The following is a 22,023-nucleotide window of genomic DNA, read 5'->3' on the forward strand; positions in this document are numbered from 1 at the left end:
CCAGAAACAGGATTGAGCTGAGCTGCAAAAATGGATGGGGAAAAAATGGCTGTAAGTCCTGAGGGCTGGTTTGTATCCACAACTTTGCAAAGAGATGATGTTGTGCAACCATATGGGTGGAAGAACTGTGCCCTCACCTTTTGTGCTGCTACCGAGGTCTCCCTCTATCTTTTCTGTCTTGCAAAGTTACAGCAGAATCTCTGCCAAATCCTGCAATGGGTTTGCATGGCATGGACCGTGTTGTGGTATAACCCCAGCCAGGAGCCAGGCCCCACCCAGCCACTCACTCACTCCCCCACCAGCAGGGTCATGGAAAGAATGGGAAGGGTAAAAGCTGGAGAACTTGTGGATTGTGATAAAGAGAGTTTAATAGGGAAAGCAAAAGACAAACAACACAGGCAAAGCAAAACAGGGAATTAATTCACCAGTTCCCGTGGGCAGGCAGGTATTCAGTCATCCCCAGGAGAGCAGGGTCCCATCACAGATAACAGTGACTTGGGAAGACAAATGACTTCATTGCAAATGTCTCCCTGCTTTCCTCCTCCTTCCCCCCACTTTATATCATGAGGAGGATGCCATATGGGCTGGAATATTCCTTTGGTCAGTTGGGGTCACCAGTCCCAGCTGTGTCTCCTCCCAACACCCCATGCACACCCAAATTCCTTGCCAGCCATGGAAAGCAGAAAAGGCCTCAACTCTGTGCGAGACCTGCTCAACAATAACAAAAACATCTCTATGTTATCAGCCCTGTGTTCAGCACAAATCCAAAACATAGCCCAATACCAGCCACTGGGAAAAAAAATAAACTCTACTCTAGCTGACACCAGCATGGGCCAGCACCCTCATCTTGGCTGGCACCCCAGTTACCACGGCTCAAACACTGCCAATCTGCAGGCAGGTTGCTAGCAGGCTGCTGACACTTCCATGTTGGAAAATGACAGCCTGGTGGGCTCTGTGCAGGCTTTTGCCTTAGCTGGACTATGTTTGGAGCAGAGGGTGGCTGCAAACTGAGCAGGTGAGGCATTACCTGTACCTCCTCCTTCCCCAGGCCTAGGTTCTTTCTGCAGGTTGGATGCTGGCTCATGTAGCTATTCTGTGAGCCTGGACATCTCTAGCCAGGAGAGAGCTTCCCACCTCTTTCCATTTTATAGCTGGCTGATGAGGATCTGAGGATGCTCAGCCAATTAGCACAACTCCAGGAGAGCTTCCAAATCCTCTCACTGTCTTCTAACTCTCTGCCTTCTGATCCCATTGTTTTCACATGACACTTCTTCTGACAGCTGGATTTTTCTCCTGGTCAGCTCTTCTTCTCTTTCTGCTTTCTGCAGCTTGCAGTCAGTTCAGTGGATGGAGGCATTGGGACTGGAGTGGGACAGGAGCAGGAGCTGGATGGACAGAGCAGTCTGTGAATGTGAGATCCATAGTCCTCCGTGTCTTGTGCAGAGGGTGGGGCCTAGGAGTTATGATACTGTTCAGTATCAATAAGCTGGACACAAAATCCCTTCACTCCTGTGTTGTATGGTGGAAGCGTTGGGATGGCCAAGTGGTCTCTCAGGCAGAAGCAACTGAAGCAGGAGGAGAAGGGCTTTACTGATATCTCTCAGCCCCTGGTCTTCAGACAGTGGTGATGAGGTTACGCTGACCGTCCCAGTCCCAGTGTTCCTCCAGAGAGCTCTCCGCTCTGGGTTGAAGTTGTCTCTGCTGAACCATTCAGGCCCCTGGAGTCCTGGGAGAGATGGATTAAAGCAGAGCACACCTGAGCTGTGGGAAGCCCATAGGCCATGATGCAGCTGAGCAGAAAGGCAACTGTTGACTCTGCTGAATATTTTATAGTTCATTCAAGTACTGAGACTACTATCAAAGCTGGACATTATCCATTTAGAGCCTTGTCCTCAAAATAAATGATAACCCTTTCAGGATGAGCTGCTGACAAGTGAAGAAGAGAGGCTGTATGTCTGATATGGGAAGAGAAACTATGCCAAGAAGGCTGAGCATTCTCACCTGAAGGGCAGAAGAGATGGAAAATGAGATCACAGAGTGTAGGCATCCCTCCAGATCATGGCATCATCCAAAGAAAATTTCCCAGCAAACAATATTTTTGTATTCAATTGGAGAATTTTGAACCCAACGCTCCCCAGAAGAGAGGGTTAGCTTAGTACAAATGGCTTGGGAAGGAAAGGGGAAATAAAAAGGACTGTGCTGGATTGAGAATGTGATGCCATAGGCACTGGCATGCAAGGGAAGCAACATGGGCCTGAGGAATCTGAGGAAGGAGCTGTGCTGTTGGTGAATTAACACTGGGGTGAAGATGTGGGTAAAACAGAGCTGTAGGTGTGGGGAACAGGTAATGGGGTATAGGAAGATTTGCAGAGATCTGCAGAGAGCAGTGGGACTGATGAGCCCTGTGGGGGGAAGGGAGACAGCAGTAGGAGAGGGCAGTGCTTCCTTCTGCAGGAGGTGTACGGGGCAGGTGGCCATCACCACACAACAGTAAAGCTCACTGTGTGCCCAGCCTTGCTCAGACACACAAAGAGACAACTGCTGCATAGAAAAACACATGAGCCATGAATCCAAGCAGTAAACAAAAGGGGCGAGAGAAGGGGGAACAGGGGGTCACTGTGAGCACAGGAGATGCCACACTGGACAAGATGAATGTCCCTTTAGGCCCTTATCTCAATCCTGACATTGGCTGATATCAGATGCTCCAGTGAAAGTTGCAAAAACTATCTTCACAACACATCTGGGCATCTGTGTGATAGCATCACCACAGGGGCTCTTCCTGCCAGACCCCATTTGCTGATCAGCCTACACATGGAAATCAGAAGACTGAGAGCTCTTGTCAGTTTTGCTCTGGCTGATGCTGCAGCCGGAAAGACTTTCACTAATATAGCCTGCTAGCCCAGCTGGTTTCCTTCCCCACTTGCTCTATTCTCTGTGTGGTCTGGAGTCATCAGCCTTTGTGGCAAGCGCAGACCCATGAGCTATGTCCCTAATCCCTGTGTTCCTGCAGACAAGCACAGCCCAAGGTGGACTATACTCTTTCTAGCTCCATCTAATTGCCATGGGTTGGGGGCTCACTCTTCTTCATCCTGCTGTTTTAAACACTTTGCAGCAGCATGCCACCACTCTTTCCTTCTGTGGAGAGCCATTCCTGAAGGATGGGTTTGCAGGAGTGTGAAGAACAAACCAGGCAATCCACATACCACCGCCATGGAAGTAATGGAAGGTCCAACAATGCTCCATGGCCCAACTGGAGGGTGTATACCAACATTTCCAGGTGCTTGTGGCATTAAGTCTGCTGCCTTCATTCTGCATGTGGCAGGACTGATGAACAGAGGAAATAAATTTAAGAAAGGATCCCAGGAACACAGGACAAGAATCTGGGATTTACTGACAATTGTTGATCTGGGATTTATTGGCAATTGCTGAGCAAGTTGATGGAGTGTAGCATTATCACAAGAGATCGTTGACAGGCCCTAAGATGACATTCCATAAAATACCAGAGTATAATCTACAGACCTATTGTATATAGATCTCCTAATGGAAAACCCACACTATCTGTTCATACTCAAAGCACAAGGAGATCAAACAAGAAGAGAGAGAAAAATTTAAAAGGAATAAAATAGCTTTAACAGTTTTGTTTGGCTGTAAATGAGAGTTGCTCCTGGCTCTCTGCACATGATGCTCTTCTGGAGAATTTCTCAGCAGTTTGGGTGGTCACAAAATCACAGGTGGTGAAACTCTGATCTAATAGATTTTCTGCGATAAGTTCTCCCCATGGATGTGATTAGATGTGAGCCTGGGACTGCCTTCAGAAAGACCTTCCCTCTCCTCAGCACTGCATGGGAAGTTGCAGCAGAAACCACAGGGGCCTCCTGGCTCTCAGCTAGTTCAGTTCCTCTGACAGACTGCTAAAAACACAGTGGTTATTAGCAGGGGTGGGGCTTTGATTTTGGCCCTCCTGTCCCTTGCATGCACACACGTACATACATGTGCACAAGTGCCAGTGGTTTCCAGGTCCTTGAATCTGTGATTTCCCCCAGCTGCAGGATTACACGCCCAGCCAGCAGAAGTGGTTTTGTTCTATTCCTCCTGCTCTCCCACAGATAACTGATTTTGGGGAACACACTGCACCAATTCATTGTTACTCACTGATGTCCCTACTGTGACATCCTTGACCATGGATCACGGTCCCTCTGGCCTGTTAAGTGTGTTTGGGTTCATATCACTACAGCCCCAGGCAGGGGCTGCATCTCAGAGTCCTCGCTGTGTCAGCTCCTGGAGGAGCCCCAGGGAGGTGAGTGCTCGGCTGCTCACTGCTGCCAGCTCTCTGGATGCCTGCCCACCTCTCCCATCTGCCCTCCATGTCCCGCTGCAGCCCCCAGAGGAGGTGGCTTTTGCTCCCTGACTGACTGCATCACGGGGTCACGGCTGTGCTGGCTGTGCGCTGTCACTGCATGGCACGGGAGACCAGCCGAGACCAGCAGGTCATTCACAGGAGTTTTAGCACATGGGACTTGGCTGGGTACTCCAGCTGCGTTAAAATCCATGGGCAGATAAATCAATGGCTCTCCAGGGAGGAGATGTATCAAAGATGAATCAGTGGCTCTCCATGTACTAGCCCCTTCCCTCTTCTTTCTCCTGGCCTTTGCAGTGAACTCTCAGAATCACAGAGAGGTAAGTAAGCACACTTGAAATCTATGATTCACACTTTTAGGCCTATGCTGCCTGATTTTTTAAGGCTCTTTTTCATTCACTGCTGGGACACCACACTTGTACTTCCACAGTTTCTTTAGTGCAACAGTGTTCACGCAAGAGACAGCACACAAAGCACTGCCTCAGCAAGAGCCTGCTCTCCATGGGTAAACACTGCCCTTCCTTGGGAGCACTAGCAGCTCTGCACACTGCCCTTTTAAATTCAAGGTGACAGCAATAGGTAATATTTCTTGAACTGCTAATGGCTCCTGGTTTGGTTCATGTGAGCTTTGTGGTTTCTGGTACTTGGTTTGTAGTGTGGCTTAGAGTGCCTAATGAAGAACAGGGAGCAAAGCTTACTCAGAGACCACATGAATGCTTGCACTTTCTTTCCCTTTAAATTAACACTTTCACAGTGTCAACATGGAGCTTTCCAGGCCACAGAGATTCGGGGACTTTATCCCCACTTTAATGTAATTTTTTCTTCAGTACTTATTGTTGGTTGTTGGTTGGTTGGTTTAGGGTTTGTGGTTTTTTGTTGTTGTTGTTTTTGTTTTTGTGTTTTGTTTGTTTGTTTATGTGTTGGTTTGGTTTGTTTTTTAGAGGTAGCAATGCTTATTTTTAAGATGCTCCCCAAACAAAAAAAAAGCCTTTAATCAGGCTGGGAAAACCCATAAATGATGCAAAGGCAGCTATGTGCTGACAGAGGATACTGAAGCACACTGGACTTCATCTCCCCTCCTTACAAGAACAATGTCTGCCATTAATACAGAGCACAGATTAATGAAGTATTCCTTACCTGGTTAAAAGAGTCCCCTCAAAATATCCTCCCCTTCATATAGATTATAACTACCCCTCCCTCCTCTCTTACCCTTTTCCTCTCCCAAAGTAAAAGCACAGTTTGGAGCTAGGGTAACTCCACTATTCACACAATGTAGTTCCACAGCTCAGGGACTGCACCAGCCAGCTCTAATGCTGCTGCTCTCCAAGGTTTTCCGTGGGGCAGGGGTGCCAGGGGAGTGCGGGTTGTTTCTATGAAAAGAGTTGGAAACAAAACCTTGGATTTTGAGCTTGGATACTCAGGAAGTCAGAAAAGGTAGAGATGGGAGAAGGGCATAATTGTGCCTCTGGCAATACAACCATGTAGAAATCTGTCGAGCTGAATAGAATAAGATCATCTCAGTGTCACAGAATGTGTCTGTGTCCAAAAAACTTGCCTCCAATGTTGCTGATGCACACACCGAGGTGGAGGACTGAATGATGGATTTGTAGCTCCCAAATTGCTCATAACAAAGATCCCAGTAGTGATCCATGCAGTGCCTGTTATTTATTCTGTGCATAAACAAAAGAATTCATCCTCCTAGGACTGTCAGTCTAGTTTCTTTCATTAAGAATAAATGAAGTATTAATAACAACAAAAAAATTACAGAACAAAAATTTTTAGAAGTGTTTTTTTGATTGGAACACATTTCTGTAAAGCTCTGGCTGGAATAAGCAGCTTGTAGTGCAATGTATTTCAAATAGATAGAAATAATGCCCTAAATAACCAGGCTAATTAGATGTACTTTCTCCATAAAACCACAATTCTAATGTTCCTGTCTCGCTGTAATTAAAGAAGCATTTACCATGCATTGGAACTTTTAATTAGGTCTAACATCTAATAAACTTGGAGTAAACGAACAAATATTTTCTCTGCCAGTGGGTAGTTTTTAATCAGTGTTTAGAGGTTTAAAATTCCAGATAGCAGACATCAGCCAGTGTCTAAAGAGCTTGAAGAGGCGTTTGAGCATAACCATTTGAGTAACTGTTGTGCTCACCCCTGTAATGTTGAGTTCCAGCCTTTTCCCGAAGACATCCGAAGAGAGGTAAGAGGCCTCTCCCTGTCCTGTTCCCCAGGAAAGCCCTGCTAGTATGAGATGGAGTTGTGAGTTTCCTGATGTGCCCCTGCAGAGAAATCAGAGCATGGCCCACAGGAGAGCTATTGGGGAGGAGAAGACATCTCCTGATGGCAATGGGGTTGCAGGAATCCAGTGGGGACAGCTTGTGTTAGCCGTGTAAAGAACTATGTCCCTTTCCTCAGGAGGGAGGGACAAGGCTGGGGAACTGGGACCTGGATGATGAGGAGAACAGAGGGACTGGGGGCAGAGCTGTATCCACATGCTGTGCCTGTATGGGGTAGGGAAATGGACGTGTCTCTTGGTGACAAGAGGCTGTGAGTAGGAAGGCTGGCAGTCCATCCTAAGCAGTTTGCTATGGCTGTGTTGAGGATCACACAGCAGTAAGATAAAAGAGCCATTGCAATGGCTGGCATGTACACAGATGGACAGCAAAAGTGCACAGAACCTGGTGTGGTTGACAGGTCTAAGTCCAGGGAAAGAGGTCACCTGAGATTATTAGGACAGACTTCCCTGGCAGAGGAGTAGAGTCTGCAATGGAGGAGTGCATCCATCTGCTTTTCTGTGGCTGTTTCACTGGGATCAGACAAGTGCAGACCCTTTAGGACTTGCCCTCTCAGGAAGTTTCCTGTGCAACAGGACAACCTTTTTGAATCATAAAACACAAATCCTTTATGTTTTCCCCTGGAAGGTGGGGCATGATGCTAAAGCTCCAAAGCATAATCAGCATATTGTGTTGCTGCAGCATCCTAAACTGCTTCCAGGAACCAGTCATGCTATCTTCCCATGATGAAATAGCTCAGAAATTTACACATTCTCTGCAGAAGAAGAAGGAGCAGGGGAGTATAGGAACATATGTTAAAGGACCAGCTGAGGAAACAAACAGAGAAGTCAGGAGGCACATGCACAGGGTAAAGACTGAGGGTATGCTCTTGAGAAAGAGAATGCTATGGAGGATTTGATACAGTGAAGAAAAATGGCAGGATGTGGAAGGAGTAAAGACTTTTAGATTTGGTCATGAAAATGGGGTTAGGACACTTTGGAGGGGCAGGATGAAGCCCAGGAACTGCTGAAACGTGGGCACACAAGACAGTGCCTGTGAAGGTAATATCTGCTTCAGCACAACTGACATGTGCCGGTACTTGTGAAACAGAAGGTCATACATTTTATTTTCTAACTCTCCTGTGTCTAGGGAATTACTTTAATGTAGCTTGAAGTACCGATAAGTGGAATAAATATGTGCCATTACCAATAATAATAACAGCCCTGGAATATTTTCTACCCAAAGATCTCAAAGCACTCCTTTTTGTGATTTATTCATTGACTCTTTGTGTCCTCAGGGAAGGAGGGGATTATCATGATCACCCGCTTTGCAGGTGGTGAAACAGAGGGTAAGTAGCTGAGCTGTGAATAGAGCCATGACTGTTACCTCTCAGCATCAAGTTCCCAAGCCAGAGGTTGGGAAGAAAAAAGTTGCAGCAAGTGGCAGGAAAAGCCTCTGGCATCCCAAGGAGTATGTTGAACCTTCCTGATATGACTGTGGTGTGCAGACAAACATTCAGACACCATGAGGGCAGAGCCAAGCAGGCTCAGTCTTGTGCCAGGCAGGTTCTCTGGTGCTCTGGCTCCTGTGTCCTGCATCCCAGCACCATTTGGAGGTGCTCAAGCTGCAGACCTGTTTTTGAGAAACAGGTTTACATGTGTGAATCTCAGCTCTCTCTGCCCTCACTCCCAGGTACCAGGCTGGTTTCTCACTCACTCACAGTGGGCAACTCACAAGTCAACAAGGGTGTTTGGTGTGATCTGAAAGTGTGGAGAATATTTGGGGTCTGCTACCTCTCTCTGGTTATAACTGATGTTCAGATTGGCTTTTAAGCTACCAGACCAAAGAAAAGGGCACAGGTCCACACAGCTATGGGTGACATAGCGTGTGTGCTCTATATGCTGTACTGTGTGCAATACATACAGAGTATACAGATTTAAGTGAAATTTGATAGGGAAACCTATCTCTGCATATATCTTTAAGAAGCCTACTAGGAACTTACCTGGGAACTACCAGTGCAATAGACATCTTTCCAAAAGGCAGCTTTCCACAGTTGTGGAGAAGGTTATCTCCAGATGCAGAGCAGAAGTTTAAAACATTCCTGTTGCAGTGGGAAAAAGCTCAGATGCTAACTGGACAGGATACAGTTAAGTTGCTTGGCCACAACCAGTACACTACCAAAGCCTAGTAGGAGGCTAGTGTAGCCTCTGTGCTGGTGAAGCTTCTGTCTTGCTTCTGTCTTACCTCCTGATCCTTTCCATCAATGTGACTCCCTCTTTCTTCACTTACTGTCTTTACTGGATCTGGCTGAAAACACACACAAGAAAAGCAGACCATCAGAGCCAAGCTCCTGAAGAGGTTTTTCCAATGGGGGCCAGCAGACCAGCTCAACCTGGGGGGTGGAAGGTGGCCTAACTTTGCTTACACTGGCTGTCTCTGTCTCTGTCTCTGAAACTAACACAGGCTAAAGTGAAAAGCCTGAACTTGCCTTCTGCAGCTGAGGAGGGGCTGGGGGAGCAGCGTGGCAGCACTGAGAGTTATTGCTGTGGCATTTATGAAGCGTGTTGCTATGAATCAATATCTCACCATAATTACCTCATTTGCCCATTTTTCAAATTAGATAACAAGGTTCAGTGCTTGACCAGATCATTCTTCATCCATTTGCATTTCCTCCTCTCTTTTGCAGTGGAGGGGAGCCCCTCTCCTATTAATCAGCAGGCCTTGGGGTGAGTGGGATTACACAGCGAAAACTCCTTTTGTCTCTTATGCCCAAGCACTGTTGTCAAAAGGTGGGAGGCCAGGCCAGACTGCCCACTCTGGAGGGACACGGAGTTGTTTGTCCAGCTGGCTCCATGCTGAAATGGGAGGCGGAAAGCAGTGAGCTCACCCTCCGTTCAGACAGTGACATTTCCATGGGGCAGGGCTCATCCATCATGATGTGGTGGCTGAGGAGAGCTGTTAACTGTTTCGAGCTGGCTGCCTGCCTCCTGTGCTGCTGCAGCTGAGGTTGCTCCCACAGGGAGCTTAGGACCTGCAGCATCCCTGAGGAAGCAGTGTATGGGGTCTGGGGAGAACTTCCTTCTGAGCAGGGGGACAATAAAGAGGACAGGAGACCCCCACCACGACTCAGTGTTTGGGGAACAGAGAGAATCCATTTGTAGGGGAGCTGCTTCTGTTTCACCCCCAGCTCTGAGAAGATTTCTTTTCCCCTTTGAACCAGCTGTGTTCTCTTTGCAGAGGACAGGCAGTCTCCCCTCAACATGTTTCCTGCTTGTGCAGGAGCTCATGGTTTGCATCACAGACATACAGCCTCTTATCTCAGGGGTTGATTTCTGGCTGAACCCATCACCCTCCATGTTGTGGCTGGGGCTTTTTTGTTTCTTTTGCTCAGCAAAGCATCATGCTCATCTGGGTGGTGACTTGGCTTTTGTAAAAACAGCACTTGCTCAAAATCAGAAGATTATAATATCCTCAACCCCTCTTCATGCCTCATTCTCCTGAGCCAGCCTCCAAGGCAATACCTATTACCAGGTATTACAAGCAAAGCAAATTCTTGTAGTCAGATGGCTCATTAGCTCCTGCTTCTCTGGGGACACCCCTGTGCCTTTCCTCTGCTCTCTCTCCCCTGTGAGGAGCAAGGGACTCCACCTTTGCCAGGGCAAAATAAAGAACAATTAGACAGTCATTAATCTGCAAGAAGGGAGGGCAGGAGGAGCACCAGCTGCTGAAGTGCTGTTGCACAGCTGAAGTGTGGTTTCCCAGGGCTAAGTGGGAGTGCAGCTTGGATCAGAGATGGGGGAACTGTCTTGTGCCTCTCCCTTGCTGTCAATTAGTACAAGAGGTTGGCCTTACCTCCAAGTAGCCAGAGACCTCAGGAGCAGCTCTCAAAGCTGCAAGCAGACTCTTTGGAGACTAATTGGGGTCTTTCACCTCCTTTTATATATTTCTCAGCAATGTACTCTGGAGTACTAACAGGAGAACAGATGCTTATTTTGCCAGGGAGTCAGCAGGGCTTTACCAATTCCCTGGAGCCTGAGGGGTAATAGAAAGAGACCTGGGAGACACGGCCTTGAAGTCAGCAAGGCTGACTTCATTTACCAGTAGTCCTGGCAAACTGGGGAGGTCCAAGATGACTGAAGGTTGGCAAATGTGATGCCCAGCTATAAAAGTCAGAAGCATGATCCAGGAAAATACACACCTGTCATCCTGATCTGAGTACCAGGGAAGGTCATGGAGCATGTCATCTTGAATGCCACCATGTGGCATGTATGGGACAATCAGAGGATCAGGCCCAGCCACCACAGGTTTACTAAAGGTAGGTGCTGCTTAACAAACCTGATCTCCTTCTGTGACAAGGTGACCCACTTGGTGGATGATGTAAAGGCTGTGGATGTATCTACCTGGGCTGCTGTAAAACCTTTGACACTATTTCCTCCAGGAGAAACTGGCTGCTCATGGCTTGGGCAGGTGCACTCTTTTGGGCAAAAAACTGTCTGGATGGCCAAGCCCAGAGAGTGGTGGTGAATGGAGTCACACCCAGCTGGTGGCTGGTCACAAGTGCTCTTCCCCAGGGCTCAGTGTCAGAGCCAGTTCTGTTTAATCTTTATCAATGCTCTGGATGAGGGCATTAAGTGTACCCAGTCAGTCTGCAGGTGACACCAAGATGGATGGAAGTGTTGATCTGGAGCTTAGGAAAGCCCTGCAAAGGGATCTGGACAGGCTGATCAATGGGCCAAGGCAAATGGTATGAGGTTCAACAAGACCAAGACTGACAACCAACCCATGCAGTGCTACAGGCTGGGGGAAGAGTATCTGGAAAGCTGCCTGGCAAAAAAGGACCTATGGTGCTCAGCCTGGAGAAAAGGAGACTCAAGGCACCTTATTGCTCTCTACAATTGCCTGAGAGAAGGTTGTAGTGAGGTAGGGGCTGGCCCCTTCTCTCAAATAACAAGTGACAGAAAAAGAGGAAATAGCGATGAGTTCTGCCAGTGGAACTTTAGATTGGGTAATGGGAAAAATTGTACTGAATGGGTAGTCAAGCATTGGAAGAACAGGCTGTCCAGAGAAGTGGCGAGGTCACCATTTCTGGAGGTGCTTAAAAGACATGTAGATGTGGCACTGAGGGACAGGGTTTAATGTTGGACTTGGCAATGTTGGGTTAATAGTTTGACTCAGGGATCTTAAAGGTCTTTTCCAGCCTAAATGATTCTATGTTTCAATAAGGTGTTTTGTGGCTGGAGAGAACCCGTGCATGGCAGGGTGGTACCTGCAACGGCAGCCAGCATGGAGGCTCCCCATCCACAGCTTTCAGACCCTGCATGAGACTCCCTGCACACTGCTCATGTCTATCTCTGTGCCCAGGTCCTTGGGCCAATGCTCATCCAATCTGTAAGGAACCATCTGCCTTCTTCTGTTCCTCTCCTCCATGGAAATGTGTGGGGAGACTTTTATGCATGGGGGAAGCTGCTGTTTTGCCAGTGTGCCGCAGAGGAGGAACACGTACATCCACATGGAGAAGCCTGCCTTTTCCCTCCTGCTGCAAGCTGATGGTGGCTTACATGAATCAGTAACAGAAGTGTCCTATGAAAAGAGAAGGGAAAAGACTGCCCAGAGCTCTCCTGCAGGAAAGGTGTTTCCTCCTGGGGAGAGAGAGAGAGGGAGAAGGGGATGAGATTGCTCTGAAAAGATGCTCTGGACTGCACTAGAATACGCCGTGCTACAAGTTTGAATGGCGGCTGGTTATGAGCCCCAGTGGGGAGGGCAGTAGGATTCAGGCTCAGTTATTAAGACCATAAATCACGGAGACAGTCATGGGAAAGGCTGATGAGAAAAGTATGTGCAGCCAGGAATGCCAGGAGGGAGAGACAGTGGGCATCAGAGGCACAGGGCTTCTACACACTCTGTTATTTTAAGAATTTTTCTTTTTTATGGCAGTACTGTCATTTTTATCAGAAGAAAGGATCAAATGATTTTAAGCTCCCATTTCCTGAAGACCCAGGCATGAATTCCAGGTTGCTCCTGATAAGAGCAAAGGCTGGGGAGTCGGGGGTGAAACAGCATTGGCAAGGGCTGCAGGGCAAAAGTGAAAGGCAAGCACAGGGCTGGAGCGAGACACTGAAATACCAGGAGCCACCCATGTTTGGAGGCAGGGGCCAGTCAGGATTTGGGACTGCAGTATTTTCACTGTCAAAAGCAGAAGGCAGGTTTTGGTGGGGTGGGGAGGTCAATCCACAGCACTGCCTGCAGTGTAAGGTGGGGCTGTTTGAGGTAGCTGGGAGGGAGGCTCTGCAAAGCCAGGTTTGCTGCAGCCCTTTCCCTTGGGCAGCCCATGTGGCACTGATGGCTTCTCTGCTGCCCGAGCCCTGCCGCTCGTGGTCAGCTCTGATATTTCTGTGCTGTGCTGTAGGTGTGATGCCTAACTACCTGAAGGGTACAGCAGGCAGATCCTTGTCCACTTGCAGCTCTCCAAGCCTCCTATATCTCCTCAGGAGCCTTCAGCTCTTTCTGGTTAATGCTGAGGTCTCTCAGAAATATCTGGGGCAAGGAGAGGCAGTCCCCCAGAGCTGTGCAGCCAGTGTGCCTGCTGACTGCACTTTGCTGTTGGGCTGAAGGAAACTGCCTGGCTCTGGCTTAGCTCTGACTTTGGTTTTGGCTCTCACTCAGAACATCAGGCACAGCTGGAGCTGCACAGGGACATATAGTGAGCTTTAGGCACTACTCATGTACTGACAGCAGGGCTCTGGCTTGCTGCAAAGCCCATTCAGGACACTGGGTTAGAAGAGGCTGAGTCTTGTGAGTGTACATTCATTGGATGAAGGATACCTCAGAGATTTTCCTCTGCAGTGTAGCTCTTTTCAGAGGCAGATGAAGTTGAAATCATCCCATGAGGGCAGTCCATGAGAACATAAAAACTGGTCCCAGGTGAGGTGCTAACCAGGCTGAAACAGGGCAGGAGCCTGTCCAAAGGCTGCAGCTCAGTGTTCAGGCATGGGATGGGACCCCCCTTGCCCCTCAGTGGTGTGGAGCATTTTCTGATGCTTGCACAAGCGGGAGGTGATACCTTTGACCTGCTCTGTGGTCTGCTGACAGGCTTCATTTGCAGCCCTGCACCTTGCAGGAGCAGCCCTGGCCCCTCTTCTTTGTCTGCTGTCAAGAAAAGCCCTCAGAGGCATGTCAGTCTGGCTTTTGCATGGAGCAATCTGTGATGCATCCGCCTTCTCTCGTGCCCAGGGGCTCACATGGGATGTGGAAAAGCCCTGCAGGGATGGATGGGTCATCTCTGAGCTCCAGCTGCCAAAACCTTTGGGCTGCCCTGGCATCCCCCATCATAGCCACCAGCTGCAAGGTACCAGGCTCTGGGCTGTCTCTTCTCAAGGCAATGTGAAATAATTAGCTAATTAAGCCCCATTCCCTCTCCACAGCAGGGAGGAGTACTGGCTCAGTGCCAAACCAGAGGTACAGGAGCAGGCAGTGATCTTGCTTTATGCTACAAGAATGGAGCCAGTGGGAGGGCTACAGCATCCCAAGCCCTTGGTGCAGCAGGTTACAGGGCAGTGAGCCCAGGGGACCAGACTGCACCATCTGCCTCCTTCCACTAAGAGTCCTGAGTGCAGCAAAGAGGATCAAGATGCAGCCAAGGGAGGCTGAAGGGAGACAGTGTGGCTGTCCTCACACAAGGTGGGGCAGTGCTTCTGGTATGCCGTAGAGGGAGAAGAGTTTCCCAGAGATCAGAGATCCAGTGGTAGCAAAAATCCAGGAACAATCTGTGGCTGGCATCAGCACTGGGCTATTGCTGAAAGAAAAGGGCTGGGTAGGGAGTCAGGTTCAGTCAGAGCCCTCATGGGAGTGAATGTGTGGCATGTATATTGAGCCACACATTGATGGAAGAGTGTGACAGTGTGGGGAAACGCAGCTGGAGGGAGGTGCCCCCTCCATTGCCAGATGTCCAAGCATATGCTAATCCAACAGGTGTCCTCCTTGCTGTTCCCACTGAGCTGATGGACAAGGCTTTTCCATCCAGACTCAGGACCCAGCTCTTTTCTGGGGGTCACATGGGCTGGCAAGATACTAATGTGGTGGCCGCAGCTGCAGCCTGTATCTCTAAATCTTCTCTGCTTTTTAGGTCACTTTGTTCTGCTTATAAATCCTGGTCTTGTCTTAAAACCCATAAATCTTCCTCTACAGTCAGCACCATTTATTTTTTTTTTCTCTGGTCTTGTTAAATAACAGGGTCAGAATATTTAAAATACAGATTGTTGCATTTTCTGTGGTTTTTGCTCATAACAAGTACTCTCTTCCATTCTGGGAAGATGCTGCAGACCTGTGGCCAGACAGCCTTGCTTAGGAATTTGTAGGAAGAGAGGAATAAGGAAAAGGGTTTCCAAAGGATATGCTGAAATAATCTGCCACTCATACAGTCCTTGCATGTATGTACAATTCCATGCATGTGCGTGGCACACCCAATGCACCTACGTGCAGGCAGCCTTACCTTCCCTGCTTTCACACACTTACCACCTTGCTGGCACCCGCCACCTCTCTTCACTGAGGCACAGCCTTGCACAGATCAGAGCTACATCTTGTCCCTCCACCTCTAACCCTCATAACCTCATATCCAATCCCAGGCATCTGGCAGGGAACAAGTGGTTCCCATCCTCTCCCTTGCCAAGCATGGCCATTTACAAAAATCTAGTCTGCCATCCCAGCTCGGTGCTCTGAGCCTTTCCACCCTCCCCAGTGTCAGGAGCTACTTCTCAGCAACCTCTACACCCAGCTGTGCAACTCATCCCTTCCTGCAAGATGCTGGTGTGTGCCCCCTGGCAGAACCAGCAGCTCTCCTCTGCTGCCTGCCCAGGGAGGGGAGAGACTCTGTGAGAGTTGGGTTCATGTGTTGGCACAGTGGTAAATGGCCTCTGCCAAGCACCAGGACAGCCCTGCTGGGATCAGGAGCCTGCCAAAAAGTCGTGTGTGATGGTGCAAGGCCAGCACTCCATGCTCAACTAGCCTGGAGCCTGCAGATATGCAGTGAAGCATCCTTCTCTTCTTAATGACCGTACAGCTCGTGTTTCTGCAGGTTTCACACAAAGGACTCCACTCACTTGAGCATGCAGTCAATACTCCTTTCGATCTTCATCACTCACTGTCTGGCTCCAGGCTTTATTTATTGCACAGCATCCAATCACCAAGCCAAAGACAAAAGTGGCTCGCTCCCCTGTGGCCTTTTTGGTGGGCATTCCCAGTGATCCGGCTTTAACGAAATTAGCATTGCTTCTACCTTTGGAGGTGATATTGCTGTCTGCAGTGCACACAGGAGGGACTGAGCTGTAGCAGCTGCACAATCAATAGAACAGAGCACCTTGGAGGAACAGCCTGAACCTCAGCCTGGTTTTAATCTGCCAGCATCTTCCTTTTCTCCCTTAGGAAAGAATTGCAACGTAAAGCTCGGGAATGTATTAGTGTGTAGGTAGTGAGAGTGACCGCAGATGGGGTGTCAGGCAAACACAAACTAAACAGTAAATTCTGGGTTATCAGAGGTAATCCCCAATGGTGGCGCCCTGTCTGAGAGAGCCAGGGCCCAGGCTTTTACAGTATGTGTCATTTTACAGCTGACAACACAGTAAAAAACTTGAGTGCTTCTGTAAAGCAGACCTAGTGTGGGGCCTACTAGAACAGCAAGAATTAACAATTAATGAAAAAAAAAATGCAAAGTTCCAGGACAAAAGGTAAGTGGCTAGAGTAGACTCCAGCTCTCTGGGTGATTTTAAACAATCTTACATTTTCCTTCTTTGGCTGTCCCCCTCTACCTCATTTCCCTCCCAGCCTGTGCCTATTCCTTCAAAATACAGCCTGCTTTCCTGGCCAGTCCCTGACCAGCCTCAGAGCTGTTCTGGCCTGTGTGCGAAGGGAGAGGGACTCTGAGGAGGAGTCACGGCAGAGTGGGACTCTTTGTCTCAACATGTGCATGACAAAGGTGAGCTGAACTTGGGCAGGAATAACAGAGATGAGTGTTATGTGCATGCATATATATGCAAATATATATGTATGTTACATATATATATATACACACACACACACACACACACACACACATGTATTTGTTTAATAGTGCTTTCCAGTATTTTAACCTGGATCACCACAGCAATTCCAGTATCCAGCTCCCTTCAGACTCCCATCTGGAACAGTTTTTTTTCATTATGAGAGGGGAAAAAGGAAGCATTTACTAGGCATGATTATTTTCATAGAATCATAAAACCAAACATCCTCTTTGCCAGTGGGTTTCACAACTGCTTGCTGTGATAGAAGCAGAGAAGGCAGAAATATTTGGTTAGTTTGGAAGAGTCTTCTGCATTGGTTTGAGCCCTGTCCCAAACTTTCTCCAGGCAGCTCAAGATGCCACGGAGTCATCATCATTAACACCAGGTGAAGTGGAGAGTACGGCAGTAGTTTACATGATCCACTGCCCCACAGTCAGGGTAGGCACCTGGGTGCTGGTTTTGTTTTAGAGTCTGGTGAAGTTCAGCCAACAGCAGCTTGTGGCACATAAAGCAAAACTATGTTTGGCTTTCATATACAGTTCTCTTAAGTGTTGCTCTTAAGGGCTCAGATAAGGCAAAGTTAACTTAGGGTCTAAGCTGAGTAGCCCTGTAGATCTCATGGCAGAGAAGACACATTCACCCAAGAATACCTTAGGCATCACATGGGTCATGGTTGGCATTGTCCATTCTCTGATGGGTCCATGGAGTAGCTGGACCCATGCTGGAGACCCTAGGGTAGAGGGGAGTACCAGGAGAAGGGGCCCTGGCACCACACTGACAGCCCAGGGCTGTTGGTTTGTTTCACACCTACTAGTTTTGGAGCTGCTGCCTTGGCTCATCTTCTTGTGGGAGAAGTCAAGAGCAAAGGACAAAAGAATCAGTTTTGAGTGGTGTCATCAGAAGCCAGCAGCCTCAACAGCTGCAGGTCTGGGATGGGAAGGAGAGATTTAGAAAAGGCAGGAGGAGTGCTGGGTAAGGGACCATCAGGGGAGGGCTCTGAGGCACTCCCTTCACAAGGGTTCCCCAGCACTAACTGCCCCAAACCTGCCTGTGCCCAGCCCCTGTGCTGGGGTTTGAGCCATCTAAGAAGCCTTCCCCAGGGACTTCTAATCAGATGTTTTGAGAAGACTCAGGGTCAAATACTGTCACATGCCTCAGGGCTGGGCAGCAATAGAAGCTCCTCCCTGCCCCAGCCATTGTGAGCACCAATTGCAGGCTGCACCTTGTCACCCCGACCCCACAGAGAGGGACACACAGGCTCAGCCACTCGAGTACTGCAGCTTTATTTGAATGAAACAATCCACGTTGAGAGTCTGTAGGTTACACGGCGAGTGTGCTGGGGCTGGGGGGAAGTGGTGGATGAGGCAATGCTTATAAAACATCTCACCCTGTTTAAAAGGTTCAGTTCAGTCCCTTTGTGTTTTGTGCTTTTAACGTTGTGGACAGCTTGGCATCATGGTGGCAAGGAGAGTCCCAGCTCCACTCAGTGGTGGTGATGGCACTCTATGAGATGTGGAGTGGGGATGGGACAAGACATGGTGGCAATGAGGGAGGTGGGTGGAGATGAGGCTCCGTCCCAGGAATTCCCACCTAGGATACTGATAGCAAAAAACCCAAGAGACACCAGAGGACCCCCCTCCCTCCTCCACAGTATCCCTAAACACACAGACTTTGTCTGTCACTCCATTTGGGGGCTGTTTACCAAACACTTCTGTTAGGTCAACCAACACTTCCTTACTGGCTTTGGTGACCTGGAAGTGTGAGGCAATGCAGTCCCACTGGAACTAGATCCCACTGAAGTGGCTCACTGTTGGGCCTGAGCTGGTTCTCCCTGCACCTCAGAAGTTGAGGATGGGATTTTGGTGTGATCCCCTTCTATGGGATCCAGGGATGAAGTCTGCTGCCATCTCTCCAGGCTGGAAATGAAACACTTGGTGAGGGTAAGTAAGGAGATGGAGTGAGAAGAGTGTGGAAATCACCGTCTGATGCTCACTTCTGGCCAAAAGCTGACGTCACAGTTGTTTCCCCATGAGAACAGTTGTATCTTGGACGATGGCCCCTTTCATCTGCTATGTGTATTGTGATACAGCAGGATGGCTCTGACTGGGGAAAAGGACCCAAGCAAAACCATGCTGACACCAAATTTCCCATTCCATCTGGAGATTAGAGATTGTCTCCATGCTCAGGCAAGGGCTGTGACTAAAACCACAAAGAAGAACTATGTATCCATAGCATTCACAGCTTTTAGGGAATGTCTTAAGATGAATGCATGCTGTGGAACCCCCTGCTGTGGAATGAGATGGTACATCTAGAAGATCCAAAAAACTGGAAAGCAGGCCAAACTCATCTATTTGAAAGCACTGACACTAGGCCACTTTACCCAGCTTTAACACCAACAATTACATTAATGTGCTGAGAAACTGAGGATGGGCAGCAGAGAAGAAAAAACAAAGTTTGACGTGAGGAAAAGGTCACCTCCAGCAAACTCTGAGAGAGTCTTCTTGTCTCAGGACGCTACATGCATAGGAAAGCTTCTTGGCTCCAAGTCTGTAAATACCTTCCTTCATCAGCATCTGAATTTTCCCAGGGAAAATATCACCAGTCCCTTGCTCAGTCTCTGTGTGGTACGTGCTGCCACCCATACAAAAGACCCAAACACTACTCCAGTCAATGCCTGTTGCATTTTATAAACAGAATGGTATCTATATTCTCCTCTCAGCACAATCTAGGTGCTGCCTGAGCTGACCATGCTGCTACAGCCTGGCTATCGCTCTGTTTACTGATACCCACAGTTGGTTCTTGAGAACAAGGCCCAGTGAGACATAATATACCAAATGTCCCACCTTTGAAGGTACTCCAAGTTGGAGCATGGACTGTGGAAAAGGGAAAGGTGTGGAGTCTACCTCCAAAAGGGGCCCTATTTTCTCCCTGCTGCATTTCTGGCAGCTTCAACACCCCCACACCTCTGCTTTTAGCTTTGATCCCTCTACAAGGTGCTAAGATAAACCCCTTACCAGTGCCAGACCTACAGTGCAAGCAACACCTGGAAACAGCTTCATCTCAGCACCACATTACTTATCAGGGTCACCAAAAGAAAACCTGTTGGTGCCTGGCTGCAGAGGCTGCAATGCAGAGGAGGAAGTGGGGTTGCACTTGCTCTTGGCTAGTTTGGGCTCAGCCTTGAGCTGCTGTAATGTTGATAGCAAAGGAGGTGCAGCTCACTCAGAGTGGCAGAGCAGGACTGCTGACATCTGGCACGTTCCAGCTCCTACCCAGGGCCTGCCTTTATTGATGAATTGAGGCTTGCCATAGTTATGCAACTTCTGAAGATCTTGGAGCATCTCTCAATTGTAACAGCTGGGCTTTACACAGCTGGAAGCCACTTCACTGCCTAAATGGCAGGACCAGAGCCCATCTCCCCCAGCCAAAGCAGATCCCCGCTGGCTCACAGCAGCAGCAGCAGGGGGGCTTTTATCTTCCTAAAGACTTGGCTGGCAGACAGGACAGATGCACATGGGTGGCAGTACAGACAGGTACTCTTCACCTGGCTCAAAGCTTCAGGCAAGGGCCCAGCCATTACAGCATAAGATACATCGATCACTATGAGCTTTGGGCACTGGCACTGCCTGGGGACTAGCACTGTATGACAGCTGTCCACCTGGCCCTATCTTATACTGAGTTTAGGCCATCCTGGGGGTAAAAAATCCCACTCTAAGTCAAACATTCATAGCCCAACTTCCTTTTAAAACAACAGTTAATGGAAGCACAAAATTTTGTCTCATTCCACAGGAGCAAATTGTTTATAGGCCATAGCAAATGCCAGCAAAACCTGGATTTACCACAGACTTGCATAGCTCTCTACAAAAACCTCTAATCATCCAGCTCTACCTTTGCAACAGTAAAGACAGCATCTCTCCCTTTCCCTTGTTCTCTGTCCCATGCTGGAAAACCCTCACCATGAAAGGCAGCAGAGAGTAGGACAGTGCTCACAAGTTGGGACCAGCCCTCTGCAGCTTTCCTCAGGGATCACCCATGGGAGGACAGTGGCTTGCCTGGCTTCTTCATGTGCTGAGGATCTGGAGCTGGACTAGTGCATTTTATTGGAAAATCTGGTCTCAGGATTTTCTTAGTCTCCTTGCCTAGCATCTGAGAAGCCTCAGCTCAGAGCCTGCTGCCTGCCATGAGTGAAACAAAGGACAATGCACTGTGGAGCTCATCTTTCCTCCCTCCTTTTCCAGAAAACACACACAAGTTCTGTTCCATCCCTTCAACCACGCATAGGACTGTTTGTGAGCCCTCGTTTTCCTCTGATGAAGCCAGGAAATGATCCACACTAGGTCCCTGATGGAGCCAACACATGCCCTGAAGTGCTCCTGCTCCACCACCACCACCCAGGCAGCCCCACCAGCCCCTCAGGCTTTGCCAGGGCTGCAGGGAGCAAGATGGAGAAGATGTCAGAGCAGATCTAGGTGACCTAGACCAAGCCCCCATTCCCTGCAGCCACACAGCACAGAGACACAGTAAGTCCTGCTGACTTTGTCTCTGGAGCTCTCTCTCTTTTTGAGAAAGGATGCTTGACAGCAAAGCCACTGAGCATGCATCTGAATCACAGCCCAGGGTCTGGGTGTCAGGCAGACATCTCAGACAAAATGGAGTGGGATGGCACTGCTTTTCCATGGCCAAGAGGTTGTCCTGCAGACTGCAGTTGCCTTCAAGCTGCATTGTCCCCCTCTCTGGAATGGTGAGTTGGTCAAAAATGGCCCTGGGCTGTCCCACAGTGCTCCTGGTGCTTAAAGCCTCCAGGGTACAAGTGGTCTGATATGACCATACCAAACTATAAGTAGCCATCAAAAGACTCCAAAATCACCTCTGGTGTGCTGGGTGGTGGATGGTCAGCCAAACCGACATGTGCCTTAATCCCGAGGGAAGAACTGAAAACACCCATAGACCACAGCCATCATTTGGGATGCTGGGTGTACCAAGGCTATTCAGCTCCCTGCTGGAAACCAACTTAGCCAGTTACTACCATGGAGTGTAAATTTGGTCAGGTTAAAATGCAATATCTAGAGCTCTCCAGCACTTTTCTTCTGTAAAAAACCTTTTGTCTCAGGATGAGCAGCTATCAGTTGGGCCAAAGCAAATACAAATTATGGCAACAGCCTGCACAGGGTTCTGCTGCTGCACACTTGTTGCTATGAATAGGGATGCACCCACATTGAGGGCAGTCTGGAAAAGACACATATTGGGGCAGTTTAAAGGACCTAGAGTGATCTTTCCCAAAGCCAGGAGTGCCAGGAGGCCTATCCTTTGCACAGGAAATACAATGCAACTGCTTGTCATAATTGAAAAGCAGGGTCCT

General features: G+C 48.7%; 1 long non-coding RNA gene across 1 annotated transcript; it reads right to left on the reverse strand.

The window, feature by feature from the left end:
- Positions 1-3,607: 3,607 nt before the first annotated feature.
- LOC128785796 (uncharacterized) lies at positions 3,608-4,088 on the reverse strand. The gene is made up of 2 exons (XR_008430038.1): positions 3,991-4,088; positions 3,608-3,911 (listed from the first exon to the last, which is right to left on the reverse strand). It is a non-coding gene; the product is annotated as an uncharacterized LOC128785796 (long non-coding RNA).
- Between the last annotated feature and the right edge of the window lie 17,935 nt (positions 4,089-22,023).

Source organism: Vidua chalybeata, chromosome 3 (assembly GCF_026979565.1).
Source record: "Vidua chalybeata isolate OUT-0048 chromosome 3, bVidCha1 merged haplotype, whole genome shotgun sequence".
Lineage (NCBI taxonomy): Eukaryota > Metazoa > Chordata > Aves > Passeriformes > Viduidae > Vidua > Vidua chalybeata.